Source organism: Rhinatrema bivittatum, chromosome 3 (assembly GCF_901001135.1).
Source record: "Rhinatrema bivittatum chromosome 3, aRhiBiv1.1, whole genome shotgun sequence".
NCBI lineage: Eukaryota > Metazoa > Chordata > Amphibia > Gymnophiona > Rhinatrematidae > Rhinatrema > Rhinatrema bivittatum.
This window is the reverse complement of record NC_042617.1, coordinates 566684980-566700415: the sequence shown is the minus strand read 5'-3', so window position 1 is coordinate 566700415 and position 15436 is coordinate 566684980. Positions and strand designations below refer to the sequence as shown.

The following is a 15436-nucleotide window of genomic DNA, read 5'->3' as shown; positions in this document are numbered from 1 at the left end:
GAATCGTGGGTAGTTTGTCTCACGTTTTTTGGACCTGCCCCGCGATACAAGGATTTTGGCGTAAGATTGCGGACTATTTAACCGACTTGCTTGATGTGGTGTTGCCTTTTCCCCACTGTGGTTTTTATTTGGTTGCATCTCCCCGCTTCGAGTTAGAGATCCTGGCTCGCGCCTTTTGTTTCAGAAGGCGAGTTTTGTGGGGAAGAAGACGATCCTTTTGGTCTGGCGGTCTCAGGAGGCGCCCTCCTTCTGGACTTGGCGAAATCAGCTACATGCGATGATGACCATGGAAAGTATGGCGGCACGAGGCTCTCCTCATCGACGACGGCGCTTCGCATCCATCTGGGGTCCCTACTTGCAATCCTTGCCCCATCGTGCGAGGAGTATGGTCCTGAATGACTGACCATCTTCTGCTCACTGACTGTCTGATCCCTCTAGTGGACTGCACCTAGGTTCCACACACGATTCCTCATTATTGTATTTGTTACTGGGGGGGAGGGGAGGGAAAGGGGGGGGGGGGCAGGGTATGTTTCTCTGTGGGGGTCATAGTGATTTCTTGTTGGGTTTGTTTCTCAGGAGAGAGATCTGACTACACTCTCTCTTGCGATGTTCTTTTTCTATAAAAAACCTAATAAAAATGTTTAAACATAAAAAAGGTTTGGATAAGTTCTTGGAGGAGAAGTCCATTAACGACTATTAATCAAGTTTACTTAGGGAATAGCCACTGCTATTACTAGTAACGGTAACATGGAATAGACTTAGTTTTTGGGTACTTGCCAGGTTCTTGTGGCCTGGTTTGGCCTCTGTTGGAAACAGGATGCTGGGCTTGATGGACCCTTGGTCTGATCCAGCATGGCAATTTCTTATGTTTTTATAGTGCTTGAATGATGTTTGTTTATTTTGTTTCATACAATTATAACTTAAGCAATGTACAATAAAAAAAAACATGAAACTGGAGGTGTCTCTAAACTAGAAAAATAATATAAGAACAACCTAGAATTGGGGTAAAAATCAAAAACCTATGTGAATTACCCATCACAAATTACTTCTATCATAAATAGGCCTTCATATTACAGAGTGGTGTGGGACAGAGGCAGGGTGACTTTGCCCAATGGAACGTGTAAATCATTCCACCCACACTAGTGGTGCGCTCTATTGCATCTTGTAATTGTAGGTCTCTAAAATGTATTTTTTTAATTATCTCTTTATTAATTTTTCAACTTAAAATACAAATAAGGATCAAACCTTACCATAAGGAATAGCATAGTATAACATAACGTAATAGAATAAGCATAAATAACTTATATTAATCAGAGTTCATATATATTTCTATGCTATTTACCTTATTCATACCATGAAATCTGAGAGATTCTTTTAGGAAATAATAGAGCAGAAACTTGCATCAAAATTAACTACTAATATAGAAAGTAGTGGAGTTAACAATTATAATCCTGAATCCACTAACTGAAAAGACACAAACTAGACAGACTCTTCTCTAGAGATTAAAATTTTCTCTAAATGCTCAGGTTCCAGAAATACATACCATGTATTATCTATTGACAAAACACATTTACATGGAAATTTAATCAATATTTGTGCCCCCAGTGCTCGAGCTCTGGGGCAAAGATTCAAAAAATTTTTTCTACGAATTTGTGTCACTCTTACCACATCTGGGTAAACCCAGATCTTTTCCCCCAAGTATAGTTTATTTCTGCTTTTAAGAAAATTCTTTAACACAATATCTCTTTCCATAGATATAGCAAATGTGACCAGTAAAATACCTCTCCTCTCTATCTGCTCTTCCTGAGAGGTCTCTAAAAAACCTGATAGATCTTCTAAAGGAGATGGTGATAGCATATTTTCTTTAGGAATACTTTTTACTCCTTCTCCTTCACCACTCTTCAAAGTATCTGGTAAGAAATACACTTTAGTTACATTAGGCATACTTGTGGGGGAGTAGGAGAGTATTTCCCTAAAATATTTGTTTAGTTCGTTAGGAGAAATAATTTTGCATTTTGGAAAGTTTATAAATCTCAGATTATTATATCTGAGTCTATTCTCTAACATCTCTATTCTTTTATCATTTCTACTCTCTCCTTGAATTAAAGTTGTTTGTACCTCTTTAATTTGTTCTACTTGACTGTCTAACTTTTGTAGTTTAATAGTGTTAGATAATACTACTGGATTAACTGTTAATGACTGACCCTGAAAAGCTTGAAAAGCTTGAGTTAAAGATACTATTGTTTTTTCAAAAACAGAAATAGCATTCCATAATACATCAAGTGTGACAACTTCTGGTTTTTTTAACAATGATACCTCTGGTATGATTACTGGGAACCCCTGAGCAGGAATAGGTACATGGTCCTTTCCAGTTAATGTTTCCCCTTCAGTGGATATTGGAGTAGAACCTCCAATTCCAGAGATCGTCCTGATATTAATCTCCCTCAGGGCAGATAGGACTTCCTCACCCTGAAGGAGTCCATTATTTACATCGGCTGTTACTCCCTCGACCGCTGCTCCACCTTGTGACATCTTTGATCTCAGGGGACTAGCAGTATCAGTCGAAGTATCATGGTGGGGATGAGAAGGGGTAACAGGAGCACCAGGGCTGAGAGATATTTCGTCAAGGGGTACAGGATTCTGCTCCTGATTCTGTAACCCAACTGACTCTCCTGGTGTAGACCCCACTGCAGAGTAGAACTCTATTATCTTTGATTGATTTGGGGAAGTCTGGCGAGGAGTCGAGGAACCCTCCCTCAACTTCCCCTTTCTTTTAGTATGGGGCATTGAATAAACAAGGAAAAATAGAAGTCAACAAAGAGTCAGAGTTCCACTTACTGGTTCCTTTCTTTCTTGCCGAATCTCTCAGTTGGAGGGCTGCTTGGATCCGAGGGCAGATAGTTTTTTAAAAGGTAATTTTCGAGATTTCTCCCCCCAAACAAAATCAAAGCCGCGCGCGCCTGGCTTAGGCAGCGCGCCGGCGTCGGCTGCACGCCGCTATAGCCCTGATTTTATAGGCTGGGTCTCGGTGGGGGCGGAAGTGACGTCACGCCCCTCTCCACTCCGGGACTTCTGAGCCAGCTGGAAAGACTGTAGCAGTGGGGAAAAGGCTCCTCGGCTGGAACAAATCCTTTGCCTCCTCTCTCTCTCAGGTCAGCCCCCAAAATGTATTTTTGAAAAACATTTTTTGTAAATAAAATATTAATATTCCTGACTGAGCAGCATAAAATAGTACAAATTTTCAACAGGCACTTACCCTGTGAAAGAATCACTAAAAGTTTTTAAAAATCATCGCAGTGTCTGGACTGGCAGAGAGAGGGGAAGGCCGTCTTCGGAGCGGGGAGACCTCGGATCATCTTGGGGGCTCTTCTACTCCTCTTGGCTTGCAGCGGCAGTGATTTCCGGGTTCCTGTTCGGCGTCTGACGTCATCTTTCCGGCGCCGCTTTGATTTTTTTCTTTCTTTGTTTCTTCATCAATGGATGGGCTTGGACCCGCTTCAAACTAAGACTTACTGTCTTCTGCTTTTTGCCTTAGGTTGCATTTCCCTCAGGTTGAATGGGGAAGAAGAGAAAAGGAGCTGTTTGCCCTCCCCCACCTATGCCTGCAGTAGTTTTCTCACTCTCTCTCTCGACCAGTCATTGAGGGTTATATGCAGCCTTCTGGCACAAGTACTCCCACAGGGCCTGTTCAGCTAGGCATGGGTTCCCATGCCGCTTCTTCCTTCGGGAACTCCATCTCCCTCAGCCCTGACTCTCGCTTACCACCTCTTTTGAGCTCAGTGGTCTCAGCAAGTTCTGTGGAGCTCCTCTGCAACTACAATTCCCTCCGTAAGGTCTCAGGACCTGGCAAGGAGCATTATTGAATCCCTGACATGTCCGACCGCGGGAACTGCCTCTGCAGTTTCAATTCTTGAGACTCCTGCACTAGAGACTCTTTGGATTGCAGTTAAGGGTTTAGAACAGTGTTTGGTGTACAAATTTGATAATGTTCATTCAGCAGTTGTACAAGTTCAAACTTAAGTAATTGCCCATGATCGAGTTCTTAAAAGCAACACTGATCGCACTTCTTCTTTAGGAAAACCACTCTGATTCTTTAGGGAAATGTGATCTGTCTTTGATTAAAGGTCAGGAATCTATCCAGCGTAGATTAGAAGTGTTGGAGAATAATTTGAGGAAATTACATTTGCAAATTCTAAATTTTCCTAAATTTTTGAGGAAATTCTACATAGAGGTTCTTAAAGTTCCTCCTGATTCGATTCCTCCTATTACCAAAGCATTTTATTTACCCTTTGGACAGAGTGGGAATGCTATTAGTCCTGTTTCACCACATGTTAATGCATTAGAAAATTTGACAACTTTTTTGCAAGAATCTCAGATAGAAATACAGGGTACTGCTACTTTGCATGTTGTATTTGCTTTGGAACATGATCGTATGTAGACTATGAAAATGTTATTTCGTTCTGCTTGCAAATTCTTCTTAGGTCAACAACTTGCTTTATTTCCTGATGTTGCTAAGGCGACCCAACTTAGAAGGAAGCTTTTCTTGACTAAAAAGCAACGAGTGCTTGATATGGGTGCATCATTTCTTTTGCAATTTCCCTGTAAGTGTATTATAAAAACAGGCACTAACAAATATATTGTCTTTGATCCTGATCAGCTGGAATGTTTTCTTCAAAATCGAGAAGGGCCCCTCCCTGTTTGTGCCCAATGTTTCAATTCAATTTGTTTTATATAGCGAGATTAATCTGATATTGCGCTTCCTTGTCTTTGTTTTTTATTTCCTATTTAGGTCCCCACATAGTGTTTTTATAGGATATATCTTCTTTTTAATGTAACTTTTTTCTTTCTTTTTTTCTTTCCTTTGTTAATCCGCTATATTCTGGATGTCTTATTTTTAACTTGTTAAATTTTAAAAATCTGAAAATAAAGAGTGTCTTTTCATCACATCTGGCCCGATACAGACTGTATTTCGTATTCTTCATCAGGGCCTAAACGTATGCATTAAAAACTTGCGGTTCAAAATGTGCCTCGGCTGCCATGTCGGTGGAGTGTCAAACAAAATGGCAGCCTTGAACACATATGAAATGGGCGAAATACACATTAAAAATAAATAAATAAATAATGAAGCCAATAACTTTTGTAATTAAAAAAAAAAAAAAACAGCAAACAAAACAAAATAAATAAGTAGGTAACAAAGAGAAATAAAGGCATACCAAGGCATGAACAATTCATGGATAATAAAAAGGAGAAAATAAAAAACCTTTAAAGATCTAACAGAAACAAATAGCAATCATAGAAGATGGGCAAAATAAATTAAAAAGATAAAACAAAGGGTAAAAACAAGTAGTTAAATGTGATGAAAATTATAGACACATTTCACTAATCAATGCGGATGGCAAGATATAGGTAAAAGCTCTTGCTTCAGGGAATATACCAGGCAGTTACAAGTAACATAAATACGAGTGCCAAATTATGTCAAGAGCACGCTACTTGGGCAGTTTAGAAAGCAACCTGGAATATCCTGCAGGGCAGGCATATTTTGTGCTGTCAGGACTTGCCATAAGTTGGTTTGCATTCTTTTTTAATTCTGGCACTCTGTTCAGAAAAGTGCTATAGTCCTACTTAGTTCCACCATTATCTGTTGAAGCAGGTTTTAATGAAGACAAATATTTAGATTTTTGTTTACTTATTTGCCCTATGTTGTTGCGCATTGAAAAAGGTTCATTTAAGTATTTGGAATTCCCAGGGCCACTGTTGATGTCTGACCAAGACTTAATTATCTCAGTTGCTTGTGTGTGAAAGCCCTGTGGGAGTTCCTATAGTATTTCCCAGTCTGAGGTTGAAATATTAGTGAATGTAACTTTTTTTCAATATTTTGTTTTAGCCTATGAAACATTTGGCAACTTTTTTTCGATATTGCAAGTTTAGACAATTTCATCCCCAAGCTGTTGGAAGTAGTAAGCTCCTACTTGGGGGGTCTCTGCATATAAGAATAAATGTTCTTCCACTGTACGTATATTATACTAAGAGAAACTGGACATTGTATCAGTATAAATGGAATAGGGAGGGTAAGCAGTACTTGGGGGGTCATTTTTCATAGAGATTCAGAAAAAAACAATATTCACCAATGTGGAAAGAATGAGATAGACTAGAAGCAATAAAGATGATCTTTGCACCAAAAGTATACTTTCTATGATTCTCTTCTGTTCCCAGGATATTTCTACCAGCGAGCAGATCAAACTTTATCAAAGTTTGTATAGGCAGAGTAGTAAGAATAAAGAAAGAGGATTTAGTTTTATGAAATTCGTTACGAGGGTAATTTTATAACAGCCCACCTAAATTGGGCACCGAAAATATCCCTAAATTATACCAGTTTCTAAAGCAGACTAAATGTGCGTAAGTCTGCTTTCAAAATTATCCCACCAAATTTACCTATGCACAAATGCACCTGCTACTTTATCTAAATCCAAGCAGCAAATGCAGACAAAAGGAAACATCCATGGGGAGATACAAACATATATGTGGCCCAAAGATACATGGGGGGGGGGGTTATTTACAAAAGGAAACATCCATGGGGAGATGCAAACATATATGTGGCCCAAAGATACATGGGGGGGGGGGGGTTATTTACAAAAGGAAACATCCATGGGGAAATGCAAACATATATGTGGCCCAAAGATACATGGGGGGGGGGGGTTATTTACAAAAGGAAACATCCATGGGGAAATGCAAACATATATGTGGCCCAAAGATACATGGGGGGGGGGTTATTTACAAAAGGAAACATCCATGGGGAAATGCAAACATATATGTGGCCCAAAGATACATGGGGGGAGGGGGTTATTTACAAAAGGAAACATCCATGGGGAGATGCAAACATATATGTGGCCCAAAGATACATTGGGGGGGGGGGGGTTATTTACAAAAGGTTTCAGCTCTTAACTTTTGGAATTAGGCTCCTAAATTGGCCCTTTTCAATATTTACTAGGGCTGGGTGCCTAAATTTAGGAGCCTAAAATGTGGCTGGCTACAGTGGCAGATTTAGGAAGGGAAAGAAAGTTAGGAGATTAGCACTGATTTTCACAACTAGGCAACTAACGTAGGAGCCCAAATGCAGGCTAATGAACAGCAGGCCTGACATTTACAGTCATTTATCATTTTGCAATAATGCATGTGTTATTTACGAGAGAGAGAGAGCCTCTGTAGAGGCTCACACGTTTTACTATTTATACCACTGTAAGAGGGGGCACTAGTAACTCTGGTGAGGTTGGGGGGGTAGGTTTTGGGGGGCAGTTTGACTTGCATAGTCAGAGGTACAAACAGCACAGTTAACATCAGCGAAGATTTTCTGTCATTTGGAGTGATGAAAGGTCAAAAAAAGAGTTGATGTGTACAGTGTTCTCTCTACCTGGCTTAATTGCAGTTTCTTTAACCTTTCATCACTCCAAATGACAGAAAATCTTCATTTTACTTAAAAATGGAGATAACTGGGAGGGTTCAAAGAAGACATATGGTAACTAGTTCCTTGATATTTAACCAGACATATACATGGAAAATAGGGAGTGCCTAAATGTATTACTTTGGATTGTAGTGCTAGAAGGGACTTCCTGTCCCTCTGTCTCTTTTTTAGCTGGGGCCTTAGGTTGTGATGCCAGCTATGTAATGTTTTGCAGGTTCGATCTCCGTAAAAGAGTGCTCTTTACCTCCATGTTTAAATTTGAGAGTCGCTGGGTAAGCCATCTGAAAGCGAATGTTTTTGTTGTATAGATCCGTGCACAAGGGGCTGAATTGCTTCCTTTTCTGCGCTAGAGACGCGGAAAAGTCCTGGAACAAACGGACTTCGCATTCTTTGTATTTCAGCGAGGTACATGCCCGATAAGCTTGCATAATTCTCTGTTTCTGCGACCAATTTAGCAGTTTCACAATGATAATCCGGGGTCTCTGATCACCCTCTCGCCGGCGGCCGATACGGTGAGCTCGCTCGATTTGAAAGGGCTGTTGCAGGTTATCTATGCCTAGCGCAGTAGGTAGCCATTTTTCCAACACTGATTCAAGATTGGAATCTCCTACCTCTTCCGGGATCCCGGCGAAACGAAGGTTGTTGCGTCTCGTTCTATTCTCGAGGTCATCAATTTTTTCAGCTTGAGACGCCACAGATTGCTCTAACTTCAGTATTTTGCTGTGGTCCGCCTGTAGCTCATCCTCTAAAGTGGAAATGCGAGTCTCAGCTGCAGAGAGTCTCGGGCCGAGTTCCCCGAAGGAGGTCTTGAGCTCCCGGAATTCAGTGGACAAATCGGTAAACCTCCCGTCCAGCGCTGCAACCACTGCGCTAGTAACGCTTGAAATTAAGTCAGCATTATTTATAAGGGTACTCGGGGATGCCGGTGTAGCTGGGCGCACGAGGCTGTCGGCCATTTTGGGGCCTGCGGTACTCATTTTCTCTTTTTCTCTTTTCCCTCCCCTAAGGGGCATAGTGGTCGCGCCTTTAAGCATAAAATTGTCTATCGACATGGAGGGTGTATACCTGCTGTGGTAGTGTAGATAGGTAGCAGTGTATGGCGGTGATTTTAGCCGATTTCAGGAGGGCGAGGCACGGAGCTGGAGCAGAGAGCGTCTACTCGGCGTCACTGCATCACGTGATCCCCCCTGTCTCTTTTTTAAACATCTGGAAATATATGAATCGTCATATTACAAAACATGACATCACAATAGTGAAAAAATAAACATAGCATCCAATCACACAAAAGTCACTATCAGAGCTATAGTGGTTGCCATGTTATCCTCGGAGGATTGTAAGAACGTGGGACTTTTCTAAAACTATCTTGCAAAACTTGTGAAAGTTCCATCAAGCCACCTTCAACCTTTCCTGTTATTTTCTTAAAGAAGTACAGTCTGGCTACAAAAGGAAGAGATTGAGAAGGTATTCAAACAACTTAGTTAAGTGCTTCTTGAACGTGGCAAGTGGAGAAAGCAAGAGCAATCGTGTAAAATTAATCAAATGTAAATTACGCATCCTAACTGCATTTTCAGAGCTCTCCATTTTATTCCTCAAAAACATCGTCCTTAACTATGATGCCATCCATCTGTTGTGTCTTCACTCTCATTATCAGAGCCTCGATTTGTTGATTAAACTCCGCTTTTATCTATTCATTTTTTCAAAGTTTTCCTTTCTGCCGCCTTTAACTCCTCCAGTAGGGGAAGTAACTGCTTAGAAAGCTTCATCCCCAAGGTTAAAATAGCCAACCAAATAATCTTTAAAGTAAACTCAACCGGCTGCTCTATGTGAAATCCTCCAAAGCGCCTTCTTGCTAAAGGGGCTTCACCAACTCCCGCTTTCCAGCACAAAAAGTCACAGAGGAAGGATACACTGATCCTCCACTCACCCCAGCTGTTGATTTTTCAGCTCTTTCCAACCACTGCAAATCCAAAAAAGACTCAAGAAAAGAACATAAGATCTGCCATACTGGATCAGACCAAGAGTTAATCAAGCCCAATAGCCTGTTTCCAACAGTGGCCAATCCAAGTCACAAGTATTCAGACATTAAATAGATCCCATGCAACTCATGCCGGCAACAAGCATTGGCTGTTCTCCAAGGACAAGCAGGATGGTAGTCCTCAAACATGGGTGACATCATCAGATGGAGCTTGGCACGGAAAACGAACATGCCCAGCATGCCACTGTCCACATGGGGTCGCTCTTCAGTCTCTCTTTTTTTGTGAAGCAGAAGCCTCACGGCTGTGACGCTTGCTCTTTTTTGCTGTGGAAAAAAACTTTTTTCTCTTTTTCCCAAGCCCATCTGGTCCCTCTGCATTTTGGGGGGTTTTTTTCTCTCGGTATCATATAGTTTCCCTGGTAGTTTATGGTCGATTACCGGCGGTATCGCCTCCTGGTGGCCACTGGGCGTCAACCGCAGACCATGTTGTTTTTCCCATGGCGTCATCTGGCTTCTGCTGTTGCTCCCAGTGCCCCCGGACCATTTCCATTGCAGACCCCCCACTAAGTCTGTTTTCTGTGCCTGGGGCTTAGCATGATGTCCATGCTGTGACCTTTGTGCCCAAGTGACCCCCAAGGGTCGTCTGGTACGCATGGAGAAAATATTCAGAGCCAAGAAATCAGTCCATCGACATCGGCGTCCAGGACTTTGACACCGCAGGGTAAGGAGATCTCGGTCACGACCCCCTTGGTGTCCCCTCCACTACTGGACCCCAGTCCAGAAATAGGGGCAGGGGACCAGCCGAGATCTATATCCTCACGATCCAGATCAGGTTCCTCTCCATCTCCCTCAGCTCTGGGGAAGGACCGGGGTGAGCACTGGGAAAAGCCCAGGAAGCACCGTCTCCAGTATTCATCATCAAAGAGGGACCACGGGAAGGCAGCAACATTGTCCATGCCTCCCTCGAAGCAATTCTGTGTTGAGGATATTGTACCCCCCCATACAACCCGAGGAACCTCAACAATCCCCACCAATACTGGTGAAGGTTCGGTCCCCTCCCCATGGTTCCAGGGGCAATCCGATTCCACTGCCTCCTCTTCCTCAAGCTGTCCTGTCCTCGGCAACCTTTGAGGAGGAGTTGGAGAGACGTATGCGGCTGGCAGTCAGCCGGGCCCTTCCAGGGCATCAAGCCCCTGGTTCCACCGGGACCGCCGCAGGAGCCGTTTCCATTGGTGCTTGCGCCTCTGCTGGAGTGGCTGAACCGGCTGCTCTGTGTCTTACCGACACAGCCAGCCCCGATGTTCTGAGTCCCTTCGCTACCGAAGGGTGCATCACTACTTCCTTCACCAGTGCCAGTCCTAGTGAGTGATTTCTCGGATGAGGAAGGTCCATTGGGATCGACGGTGCCTAGACTGCACACGACACCCCAGCCAGCAATAGCTCTCCTAGGACCTTCAGGCCCCATGCCATCGGAACCGCCGATTCCCCCAGCGCTCCCGATGCCTATGGGGCCATTGGTGCCAATGCACACACCCCCCCCCCCCCCGGGGTCTATCGCTGCCTTCGGTGCCTACTCCGGTTCCACCAATGCCCCCGAGGCCTTCGGGTTCTCGGCTTAAGACCCCGGTGGGGACTCCACCTCAGGTGTCTCTGGGCATTCTGAGTGAGGAGGATGCCCTCTATGATCCTTGAAGAGGGAGAGGCATCAGTTTCCTCCACAGAAGAGTCTGAGGATTTGGCCTCCGAACCCTCTCTGCCAGAGAAGAGGCATAAGTCCCTGCCACAGGATCTGACCTTTGCTGGATTTGTAAAGGCCATGGCGGAGTCAGTGCCTTTCCCGCGTTTAATACAGCAGGATTCTAGGCATAAAATATTAGAGATCCTACAATTTATTGATACTCCTAATGAAGTGGTGGCTGTGCCAGTATATGATATCTTTAAGGAGCTAGTCGTCTGGCTCTGGGAACATCCCATCTCCATCCCGCCAGTGAACTGTAAGACCGATGCAATCTATCTGGTCCAGCCCACCACAGGTTTTGAACGCCGTCAACTTCCACACCAGTTGCTAGTGATGGAATCAGCCTTGAAGAAAGCAAAGAGGCTACGTACATATGATTCGGCTCCCCCAGGTCGTGAGCACAGAGCTCTGGATGCTCTCGGACAGCGGGTATTCCAGGGCTCAATGTTAGCGGCCAGGATTGCCTGCTACTGACTTTATATGGGCCAATACTCCAGAAACCTCTGGAAAAAAGTCCAGGATTTGGTGGAACACCTCCCACAACAATTTCAGAACAATTTCCAGAATGTGGTTCAAAAAGGCCTGGAGTGTGACAAACACAAAGTTCGCTCTTTATATGACATGTTTGAAACCGCAACGATGGTTGCAGCAGTTGACATCAGGGCTCGTGGCGTGGCCTGGTTTCCCGCTTCTGACCTCCAACTGAAGTACAGGATTGTCTGGCAAATCTTCCCTATAGAGGGGAGAACCTCTTCGGGGACAAAATGAAAGAGGCGGTAGCACAGCTGAAGGATTATCATGAAACACTTCAGCAGTTGTTGGCCAGTATCTCGGACACCCAGCCTTCAGGCAAGAAGCTGCCCAGGCAGTTCACAAGATGCCATTTTACTGGCCATGACTGTATTATCTGCTGGCGTCCAGAGCAAGAACCCAGCGGGCACCAGCTAGATCAAGGGCATGACAGCCACATGTCTTTTGCCCCCACCCCGCCCCACCTCAGAACTCCGCCATGGGGTTTTGACTGGCGGCGAAGGAGTTTGAGCCAGCAAACCCTACCCCAGAATACTGACCCCCCCCCCCATGGGGGGCTGCTTGCAGCTCTTTGCCGACCGGTGGATTTCAGTCATGTCAGACCAATGGGTCCTATCCATCGTGCAGCACAATTACAGGTTGCATTTCCAACAGACTCTTCCACATTCTCCTCAGTGTCCTCAGTGGAGATGTTCAGAAAACCAGCAAATATTTAGATTAGAGCTCTCCGCCCTCTTAATGGCTCGAGCAGTAAAACCAGTACCGCCAGGCCAGCAGGGCGAAGGGTTCTACTCCAGGTATTTCTTGATTACCAAGAAAACCGGTGGCCATCGCCCCATACTGGATCTGAGGATGTTAAATCGTTTCCTTGTCAGAGAAAAATTCAAGGTGGTCTTGTTGGGACCCCTGATCCCTCTCCTCAGAGTTGGGGACTGATTCTGCTTCCTCGATCTCAAAGACACATATGCCCATATTCCCATTTCTCCCGAACATGGTAAGTATCTTCTCTTCATGGTAGAAGGGGAACATTATCAATATCAGGTGCTGCCTTTCGGCCTGGCATCAGTGCCCCACGTCTTCACAAAATGCCTAGCGGTAGTAGAGGCTTTTCTCAGGAGACAAAGGATACATATCTTCCCCTACTTCGACGATTGGCTCATCAAGAACAACTCCAGACAGGGGGCGCTGCACTCCCTACATTCCACTATACATGTTCTGGAGGGCCTGGGATTTCTAATCAACTACACGAAATCCCACCTTCAGTCATCGCTACAGTTGGACTTCATCGGAGCCAGGTTCGATACTGTCCAGAGGAGGGCCTTCCTGCCCCGAGACCAGGCGATAACCCTGACTTCTCTAGCAAGAGTATTCTCATGCTGCCCGCATATCTTGGCACACCAGTTTCTGCACCTTTTGGTGCATATGGCAGCAACAGTTCAAGTCACACAATTTGCTCATCTGCACATCCGCAGGATACAGTGGATGCTGCGCTCAAAGTGGCGCCAGCCCACCCAGGATCTTCAAACTCACATCTTAGACACCACTCCACTTTGACAGTCCCTCGTGTGGTAGGAAACCCTGTCCAACCTGGAGAAGGGGATGCCTTTCAGGTGAAAGAAGGAGGTGGAGGAAGAGAAAAGAGGACTTGGAGGAAGGGATGTGTGGAAGGTCAGAGAAAAGGAAATGGGATGGAGTGGGATATATGGGGGAGGAGGAGGCAGGCAGGAAGGGGGAGCATTGAAGTGTCTGGTAAATACCAATAAAGTAAGAAAAAGAGAAACAAAAAAACCCCAAAATGATAGGAAGAAACTGGAATTAGGAATGAGATCAGCAAAAGACACAAAGTGATAAGAGTGTAGAATGGGTAAGAAGAAGGAAACTCAGGGGAGAGAAAATGTAGAAAAGTGAAAAATGTAAATGAATAAAGAAAATGCTTGAGAAGATTTAGGTGGGAGCAAAAGAATGGAATAAAAAAAAACCAAAGACAGACAATAAGGAGAAGAAAAAACGTGAAAGTTTTATTGAAAAAAATCAATGTTACATGGCAGGGTAAACTGGCGGAAGAAGAGCGTAGGGCTTAGTAACACTGGACAGTTTGAAGAATATTTTGCTTGGGCTCTAGAGCGTATCAGCTGGGAATATTATCTTCACAAATACTTTTTGTTTACAGTAATATGATTAAGATGCGATCAACTAAGAATGTTTTTGTAATGGTAACAATGGAGTAGGGGGTCTAGTAGCGATGTAAGTGCTGAGATAACTGGAGACCTTGTTGGTCCTTTAAAAGTTATCACAGCCTACAAAGAGCGGCTGAGGGTTTTGTTTCTTTTTATATGTAACTTCTTTTAAGAAAATGGATTCTGGGATTCAAGAAATTGCACGCTTCTAAGTTGAAATTTTTTTTTTTTTTTGGGAGGGGAGTTTTGAAGAGGGGGAGTTTGTTGAGTTAATGCCTCTTATCTCTTTAAATGCCTGCAAATCTCAGGGTGGACAAAATTACAAAAGCCCTGTGCATATGGAAGTATGTGTATAAGGGGATTTTCCCTTATCAAGGGGAGGAGGGCAGAAAAGGAGGTGATGCAGCGTGAAGAAAATTGTGGTTTAACCCAGTGTCCATCCGTCCCCCCCGACTGCTCTGCCTGCATCATGTAGCTGGACACCTCTTAAAAAGTGGTGGTATTATTCTCATTAAACAGGTCTACGTGTGAACCAAACATACAAGTGTTTTATTAAAGCAATAGGAAAGAAGTGTTAGAGAAATGTATAAACTGCAGAACTGCACGGTAAATGCCAAACCCTGGCATGTTTTTGTCCCATCCTCTCTTGGGTCTGCCCTCGTATGCTGACCAGGCTTGCTAGGAGATATTCTTGATTTACATTGCATGTAAAGGAGGACAAGAGTTTGACCTATATTTTGAAGGAATAAAATAAAAAAAGAACTCATCAAACACTGCAAAGTCATATTTAAAAACAGATGATGAGGAGGTACAGGCAGGTCTACACATGGGTTTGAGTAAATAAAGAATAAAAAGAGATGATGCTGATTCGCTCTATATGGGAAGGTAACCTATAATGTCTCAGTCACACACTCTCCAGTCCCAGTGGCATCCTCCTCGGAAATGCCTGGGCTGGGAGGAACGGTGATAGGAGGCAAGGACTTTATAAGATATGGGAATTGAAAATCAAATTTTAAATCACTAGTGAGTAGCTTAAACCTTTTTTGAGACATTGATTCGGGATTTTTTTAACACACTCTTTGAAGTTAGTGTTTTTTCGCAGTATGCCATGATTACAAATTATTCCCATGAAACATATCGTTTTCACTTCATTCAGCGTTAAGCTTTTAAACACACACCTTTGGAGTATTTGGTGTTGGGTTTTTTTTTATTATTATTTTTGCTTCCTTCAAATGTAATTCAAAATCCTGTCCTACTTTTTATTGCAGTCATCTGAGTTTGAACCACTTTGGAATTATCTGCTGTGTTTTCTAATTGCACTGTGTTACATAAAGAGAGAGACAGGCACGGCCTATAGAAGGACACAAAGTGCGCATTCATAGTGTGTGGAGTGAAAAGTAAATCCCCCCCACACACAGGGAGAAACCTCGCAGTTAAATGCTTAGCTGGGTAAGGACAGAAGAATGAAAGTGTATTGGAGGATGACGTGCAGGGAAACACAGCATTTGCATATGCCTGCTTTGGACATGTTCCTGAACGAAAGTTCTGCTTTCCGG

The 15436-nt window shown here is 43.6% G+C and overlaps 1 protein-coding gene across 2 annotated transcripts in view; it reads left to right on the top strand.

The window, feature by feature from the left end:
- LOC115088352 (nuclear receptor coactivator 7-like) overlaps nt 1-15436 on the top strand; it is an 83165-nt gene that overhangs the window by 32762 nt on the left and 34967 nt on the right. The gene's annotated exons all lie outside the window — the stretch shown is intronic.